The following is a 9,143-nucleotide window of genomic DNA, read 5'->3' as shown; positions in this document are numbered from 1 at the left end:
ACCAGAAGATATTATTGTGCAAAAATTGGGAGGGGGGGTTATATGCGGGGATTTGATTTCCCCCATAACAAATTTGGTCAGAAAGCTACTTTTTTGTGTGCACTAATTAACAAATCTTGTTTGCAAGCAATGGCCCACATTTGTGGGAGTATTTTGTAGTAGGCTATAGTATTCCAGAAAAAATCTCGATTCTAAAAGGAAACTAAAGGTATTCTTACAAAACTGTTGGGATGTACTCATTTATGCTGAGCACTGTATACCTTATGCTTCCGGTGTTCTGGGCAGACTTTCTAAACGATTCTGGATGGATACGGTTAAAATGTTTGTCCAGGTTGGCCCGGCCTACATTTCAGTCCTTCACTAAACTGGTTATAGAAAGGAAGGGTCTAATGGATGCACTGTAGGTCGGTGCAATGAGCATTTATCATTCCCGAGTACCTATAAGCTCCGAGACTATGTCCGCATTACATTCCCTTGAAAGGGGGAAATAACATCAGTGCTGGATTGATGAAACTATCATTCAAAGAAGACAAGCCGGAAATGTCTCAATTCCAAATCAATTTTATTTCAATTGGCTACAGTTTGCATGTTGACAAAAGGCCGTTAATGCATTTCAAACATATACATGCACGACAGTCGTGACATGATAGATATGTAAGCACCATGTGACCAGCCCCCTCGCCAGTGTTTGCATTGCTTCCTGACACTTTTTGTTATGGGAGGAGAGGGCAGCTGCTCAAGGTTTTGCCAACCAGCGTGCTGTGATCACTTTGGGCCAGCTGGCCGTGTTTGCATTTGCATCCTTAATTCATGACGAGGGGAGAGCTTTTTACTGTTCTGGCCCAGCCTGACACATGACATATGGGGTGCACTTGTTAAAAAAAAAAATTGTAGCATTTGTGGCCTTATTTAAAATACGTTTCAAGCACAAAAAGCTTTGTTTGCTTAGACTCTAAAGCTTGTCATATTGTCGTGTTTATCGTCCTTTTTTTTTTTTTATACCCTGCAGAATGTTTCTGTAATTTGGATTTGAGTTGCAGCTTGTAAACAACCCAAAAGCGCCGCATGGCATGAGAGACTTTGAAGCAAAAAATAAACACCATGTGCAGAATTAAAGCACTGCCACATGGAAAACAAATTCAACACGAGATGCCCATATGTCAGAAAAGTAAATTACATTAACTGGCAATCTCAAGTCATAACACTGTATTTCTCAGTAACATTCAACTAGAATCACTATTTAAAAATGCAGGGTGTTTCATCTCATATCTCAGTAACTGGCAAAAGTAGCAAGTAACTGGCAAGTTTTGGTGGAAAGGTCAAATCTCCAATGTTTTTGTTGCGGTGGTTTTGCCAGACCGTTGTTATGTCACAATCAAGGTTTCAGCTTTTTGAAATATAATTTCCAACAATTTCCCTCTTATTTGCCTAAAATGTCTTTCATGGAAATGAGAAAGTGTTTTGGAATTTGATAAAAATAACGCGTTGACATGTTTTCAATGTACCAATTTGCTTGTTTAACTTTGGCAAGAAATAGAAGACAGTTTAATAACAATTTAATATAAAATAATAAATAATTTTTTTTATAAAAACCATGCCCGCAAGTCATACAAAAGAAGTAAACCAATGACATGCTGTTAAGACAGAGAGGAAATGAGCACCATATCAAATTCACCAAAGTGACACAGTGGACCAATTATAAATCAGAGAGCTCAGGTATTAATCCTGACAACTGTGCTGGGGGACAAGCGGTTTGGCATGAAACATTTTAGACCCAAAGTCAGATGATGTTATAAAAGATGATGATGCTATGGGGAGAGAATATTAAAGTGGAAAAGACAAAGAATGAGAGAAAGAGAGAGAGAGAGATTTGACATTTGGAAGCATTCTTGGAATGAATGAAAGATAAGACAAGCTTGAAACCATGCTTTTTGAATATAATGGAAATGTTCCAGCCCCCAAAGTAATTACCATAGTTCTTTTGTTTGTTTTTTAACTAGTCTGTGGTTAAAAATAAATATAATTCAATATAGAAATAAGTGAAAATCAACTATTATAAAGGAATAAAAAGCTTTAAAAAACATAATACTGTAACTACAACATTGATTGGGGGGGGGGGGGGTGCTGGATTGTTAAATGAGAAAGATGACAACTCCTTCTACGATAAAGAATCTTCTTCCATAATAACATGGGGAATTTTTGATTCAAATGTTTTTTATTTGTAATATGTCCCATCAAGAGAAATTTACCTTTTTCTGTTGAAAAAATAAATAAATAAATAATATTCACATAAAGTACATATATATATATATATATATATATATATATATATATATATATATATATATATATATATATATATATATATGCACTTTATGTGAATACCTTTAATTTGCGTTGAGTTGGCCTCAGAGCTGTACTGCTGTTATGTGTATCTGTAAATACAGAAAAATACATGCACTATAGTTACCATCAATATTTAGTTGTTTTGTTTTATTGCTTTGTAGTATTGTGAGATCATCCATCCAAGTCATTTCATTCTCAGGGCATTATACGTCAATACTATAATATTGAACTAGTCCAATTGTGAGTACTCAATTTATGAAGCACTTAGCAAAATGCTACACGCTAGCGCTTACCTTTGCGGTTTTCAAAAGAGTCTGGGAACGAATCTCTGCTTCTTTTTGATATTTCTAAAAGGATCCAATCATTTGACGAAAGGTGCAGACAGACTGGTTTAATAGGTCCCCAGACGCCCCCCCCCCCTAAAACAAAACTGCACCTTTCAGAGTGGCCTTTTATTGTGGGCAGTCTAAGGCTAACCTGTGCACTAATCATGGCATCTAATCAGCATCTTGATATGACACACCTGTGAGGTGGGATGGATTATCTCGGCAAAGGAGAAGTGCTCACTAACATGGATTTAGACTGGTTTGTGAACAATATTTGAGAGAAATGGTGAAGTTTTACATCTTTGGGTTCATCTCATAAAAAAATGGGAGCAAAAACAAAAGTGTTGCATTTATATTTTTGTTTACATTTACATTCCAAATACAAATGCCTCTTCACTGTGCTTTTTTTGTTGTTTTGTTTTTGCTATGCTTTTTAACCAAGTGTGAAACGTATGGTCATTCTTAATTCGTTTTTTCTATGCATGTTTTGAGTACCAAGTTTTCTAATTTAGCTTCATAATTAAAAGCAACTAGCATGATTATAGTATGTTGTTAGTGCGTGTGTTTAGCGACCTCAACCTTTTGAAAATAACAAAGTTTCTGAAAGTTTAAGGGCCATTTCTTCAAACTTCCTCGCCAATGCCGATTTGATACAAACAGATATCTTTTGATTTAAAAATAGTGTCGTGGTTTATTCAGATTGCAGATCACGGCCATGTCAAGCAGAAAGAATTCTGATTCACTAAATTGCACGATAGAGAGAAGAAAATTGGCCAGTGCAGACTTTTGTCATGAATCGAATGATAATTTTGAAGATAGCATGATCTTGCTTGCAGTGTAAAAACACTTGTAGGCATTTCTTAGTGAATGCAGCCCCATTGATGATAAGTCCATTATCTGTGGTTATATGTAATACTAATTAATCAGCAACAAGTGAACAACATGAGACGGATTGACATTGACTGTCAAATGTGCTGAACATCCCAGACCGACGACACTTTACAGCCAACACAAGCACTAATTAGAGAGCTTACTGATGTGGATGGAAGCTGCATAATTATGAGAAGTGGTGCTGAAAGAGAAGCCAGCTAGCCAATATAAAGAACGTATACATCTAAATGATGGATTAAACCTAGCATAAAAAAATCCAAGTTTATTCCGGAGGATTCCACGAGCTGTCATGTCAATATTAGACTCTGATTTCATACTTTAATTTCAAGCAGGTTTTCAAATATGGTTACTATTACAATAATAATGGATATCTTCAATGACATTTCTGGCAGTGGGCCAGTCAGTCCATCAAATAAAAATCTACCCTCTGGTGTGGCAATTCAGCCAATGGAATTTCACAAGCTTTAAATGAAAAATAATATATTGATGCTATTCATGCGATGTTTAGTGGATCTGGGTTAAGTTTGCCTCTCTCCTGACTCTCCTGAGCGTCACCTGCTTCATCCATGTTGCACGAAAAGCAGAGCTTTTCACCTTTGACCCCATTTCCCATACTGGAATGATGCTTTACCTGAGCACAGCTGGCCATCAGGTATAAGCTATTCGGGCTTATCCGGGTTTCCGAGGTTATTTGCTCTCTGCTCGTCGCCCGACTGAAGGAGAATTTTGTCAGAGGGGCTCAATGAATTATGCAATGACTGAATGGATTTGCTGAAATTAATATGATACAAAAAATAAAAAATAAAATAGATGAGCTGGAACTGGTTTAGTCTCTAAATTTAGATTTGGAGAGAAGCATTTGAAAAGTAATATAATTCAAGTGTATGGAACTGTCACACTCATGCAGCACGTAGTGATAAATGACGTGACATTTTTTATACTCATGAGTCATAAACAGTATGCCAAGATGGAAAAGCACCACACCCCTGTCGTGACCCAACCTGACCGAAAATTTAAATAACATCATAACACCTCTAGCTAACTACATTTACAGAAAAAAAAAGGAAATACGAAAAACAAGCAAACAAATGAACTAATCAGTCACAGTGCAGATAACAGCATCATAACATGCTGTATACTTTCAAATACTTGCCTATTTCTTAAAAAAAAAGACTCAAATTATTCCTTCAATATTCTCTCACATGTAATATCTACTGTATGTATTTTTTATTGTCTTAAATTGTGCAGAACTTAAACAACAGTAGCTCTTGTTATTATATTATAAAACTATTTATTTCCCATGTTATTTTTTTTATGATTTAAAATCTAAATTTTTATTTTATTCCAACCAAGCGTATGTCCTGTGTCTTGTGACTGTCCATGTCTTTTTTTCTGTGCATTAATTCTACAATCTAAAATAGCATAAAAGCATCTTGTAACAATCGGCAGTGTGGCGCCGCGTCACGGGGTGGCGCTTCTTTGTTTTTGTCTATAGAACTTCTTCGTTTTTTAGTGGTGATTTATTTATTTGTGAATGCCGCGGAAGCTACGGTTATTGTATCGTGTGGCGGCGCTGAGCCCATTGTTTTTATTTCTTAATAAAGTGAATCCGTGGACTGCCAATCCTTTTGTTGCTCTCCCGTTTTTTGTTTTTTTTTGCTGCCATCCATGGCGCGCACGTTACAATATGAACTATCAATATTTCAGTGTCCATACGACTTATAGTCTTGCAATGTGCTGTAGTTTCACATCTGTCAGTAAATTACACTGTTTATGGATCGGTTTCTTTAAAGGTCAAAGATTGATGGCATTGAAGATTTTAAGGCCTCAAAGTTGCTGAGTCAAATTCAAAGCAGCTAAAAAGCAGGCAGTGGGGAAAAAAAGTCGGATAACGGCCGTGCATCTATTTTTTTCCTCCCACTTTGTTTGCTAATCCAAGAGGGCAGCTGTTACCGAATCTGTGATGCAATCTATGTCCTTGTCTTTCTGCGGAGCGACTAGATCCTCTGGCAGATGGGGGCGGGTGCACCATGCCACGTTGCTTTTGATGGAGCTGTTAAACAATTATCAACTTACCATAGGTGTTAATACATGCCATAAATGGATGGCTAAGTAATCTCTGAACACCCAATTAAGGTAACTATTTAAGCTTCTGTGTCGAAATGCTTTGTTTGCATGGCTCAATGACAATAATGTACTAAAAATATTTGATCTTGAAAACATTTATTTAATTGATAACCCATTTGATTTTGTTCTTCAATTCAGGAAGTGAGGGGAAAGACTGTTGCAAGGTTTGAAATTAATGAAATGTACCTTCATCTGTCAGACATAGGTAAGCTAGCAGTGTGAACTGTTAAGCTAAACTAGCTAGGTTAGCTTTACATTTTAGCTCACCAATAGCTGGTCAAATATTAAATAAACTTGATGTTGATTATAATTTTGTAATATAATATTGTAGATTTGTGTTCATTATCTTTCCAAATTTGGCCAGTAGGTGCAAAACAAAACAGATTGGCTAAGGCAATCTGTTTTGTTTTGCACCTATTCTATACCTTTTGTAATCTCCCTGCCGTGTTTTGGGTTTTGCTTATATTGCATACAATGTCTATATTCCATTTTTCTACATGCTGTGTATACTTTTTGTTGTTTAATTAAAATTCATTGTTAAAAACAAAAAAAATATATTTTTCCAATCATACCAAGCAAAACATCTCAGCAGAGATCCTTTATTGGCCACAGGATTAGTCACTGTCACACACAAATATTCAATGCAGTCCTCTTAAGCAGCGCACATGAACAAACACACCAGAGAGCACGTGCTTCAATCAGTCATCAGCAAAACGGGCATCCGTCTGTGAGAAGTACGTCGGCACTTGACTCGGTGAGTGACGATTTATTTTGTATTTTTTTCTCATCATTTGTCAGAAAAACGGTGTGTGACGGACCGACGGACACTCCCGAAGGACTGGCCACCTCTGCAAATAAATCTGGGAAACAGATTGGCACCAAACAATGGATGTAGTTTTAAAATCTGATGACTATACACTCCCACATTCAGCATATTTCAAAATTTATCATCACTGTTAGATACATTAGTAGCTGTAATTAAAATACTCATGCAAACTTTAGTAAAACAACAAGTTTTATCTTGAGACTTATTTGTGACTGGCACATTTACCTCTGGTTTCTAGGCTCCAGGTCCTCGCGATTGTCAACAGAATGAATGGATGGATTGATTTGGGAGGTGTCATGCTTTTTATTTGCCCGGCAACATCCATAGCAAGAAAAAGTTTTGAAATTCTACTCTGAAAGTCAGGCAAAGATCCTATTCACAATGTTATTGAACGAATAACAAGCATGGAGGCCTGCTAATCGATTTTCATTGCTTGCTCTCCACCGACAAAAGACTCAGACACAACAAACATTTGGGAATGATGCCATCCTTTCATCCATGTTCAATACCACTTATGCTTTTCAGGGTCACAGGAAAACTAGGGTTATACCTCTCAATCACAGAAACAACTGCTCGACTGCTGCTAATCTCATTTTCCACATATTAGTAAAAGCAAAAGCTGCAACATCCTGGTTTGGCAGATATATGTGTTTTGAGATGTAGATATGATGTCAAATAATTTCAAAGAAAAAACTTAAATCATTTGTGGAAGACCATGAAAGCAAGTAGCTTGACCTTGAAACGGTGAAGACAGAAGAACATTATGTATGACAAATAGGTGTGCATCTATTAGAGCAGGGGGGGGGATTTCAAAATGTATTTTTATTTATATGTAATGTTCTATTTTTTCCCCCAACACAGATCAGATCATTGCCTTTTTAGGCAAGGATATTAATGTCATGTTTCTGTTATTATCAGTGTTTGGCATACAGATTTGCAAAAGATCATTCATCAACATTTGATCTTGTCTTAATGTGTATCCAGGATCATAAAACAAAACTTTATTTTAGATCCCAATAAAGATAACTAAATACAGGACATTACTGAACAAGTACTATAGAGAAACATCTCAGGAAGGTTGGGCACAATACATCAGAGAAAATGGTCACCCACAAATTTGTTCAGATTTCATGGAAAAAAATTATCATATAAATTGAATAATAGAAGTACAAATGAATAAAGAGATTACTTTGCCTTTATTATATTCGCTGTATGTCTGTAATCAGCAAAGGTTGAAACACGTCAATTGGACTGTTCGTGTATGTTGGAGGCGTTTCACCTTTAATCTAAAAGGCTGCCTCAGTTATACAACTTAGGTGTGACTTCCTCTATTTATGCCTCGCGGTGTTCTCTGAGAGTGGTCAACCATGAGGTATTGTTGTTGTTGTCCAGTGCAGTTAGTGAAATGACCATCTTGCATACCAATAAGACCCTTCACTCATCTTGTGGCAGAGCAGTTTATTAGGGCCACAATTCCCGTTGCATGAGGATATCTTTGGGGAAGAAATGTCAGGACTGACAATGTTTATACACAGACTGTTGGAGCCTCTGTATTTTTTTTCTTGACATTGTGATCATCATTATCTACTTGAATTATTTTCTGGCTCCTCCTACTCCAGCCATCCTGCTAATTACAGATTTAAGACAGCTGGTTGGCAAAACCTCTGTTTGTTTCCACCGCACGCAACACCGTTCCAACAGGTTTTGGCTCTTGCCATCTCACCCTTTTTTTGTGCGTAAGCCCTTGAGGTCCGCGCTCGACTGGCTCCAGAGCCCAAGTTGCATCGGCACTGAGCCACATCAGCGAAGCTGTCTTTCTGCCAGCAGCCGCAGTAGACACGTGGTGGCACTTCTCCGTGGTTAGCCTGTACGTGATCTGAACCCGCTATGGCGCCCTGAACAAGGAGAACCTCCGGACTGTTGCCTTTTCTTTTCTTCATTTGATACTTTCTTTGCCCTTTTTCCCTGCCTCCATTTTTCTCCAACTTTTCTACCTGTTGCTCCACCTCGCTTTCTCGTCAACTCCCGGGCTCCAAGTTTGAATTACTTAGCGATTGCCGTGGGTATGGAATCGGTGTATACCAAAATTGGAGATTTTAATGGGCTTTACACATAAATGAGACCATTTACATTTCACCACACCCACACACTTTATATACCTATTTCCCCTACTTGTGTTGGAATCAAATTATTAAGCTCTAATTGGGTAAATTCCACTCCAAAATTATTCAATTGTAGCTCCTTCATACAAAGGTTGATTTACATTTTTTCCTTCGTTTACCCAATCAATTAACCAAACAGACATGGTGCTCCTAGAGGCAACAGAGAGAACCGCAGGCAGTTTCTCCAGTCGTATACATCGCTCCTCGACCAATCCTAATTTACATTACGCATCTGTCAAACTAAAAAAAAAAAAGCCATCTTTAAACAGCGGTATCAAGAATGTACTAAAGAAACCTTTTCTAACAAACAAGAATAATCTAGTTGCCTTGATTCAACGTTTGCTGTTACTATGACATGGATGACTGAGAATCTACACAGACCTACAACATGCATGTCTGTATGTGTGACAGTTTTATAGCTGTAAGTGCTGCATATTTTTGGGAAGTTCCGTCTCGCTCTTTATT

The 9,143-nt window shown here is 37.3% G+C and overlaps 1 long non-coding RNA gene across 1 annotated transcript; it reads left to right on the top strand.

Annotated features, from left to right (window-relative positions):
* Positions 1-5,663: 5,663 nt before the first annotated feature.
* On the top strand, positions 5,664-6,597 carry LOC147178303 (uncharacterized). Its single transcript, XR_015094026.1, has 3 exons — positions 5,664-5,699; positions 5,829-5,895; positions 6,489-6,597. It is a non-coding gene; the product is annotated as an uncharacterized LOC147178303 (long non-coding RNA).
* Positions 6,598-9,143: the final 2,546 nt, after the last annotated feature.

This window comes from Leptonotus elevatus, chromosome 2 (assembly GCF_054856555.1).
Source record: "Leptonotus elevatus isolate MCC_2025b chromosome 2, RoL_Lele_1.0, whole genome shotgun sequence".
NCBI classification, from domain to species: Eukaryota; Metazoa; Chordata; class Actinopteri; order Syngnathiformes; family Syngnathidae; genus Leptonotus; species Leptonotus elevatus.
This window is presented reverse-complemented; position numbering and strand designations above follow the sequence as displayed.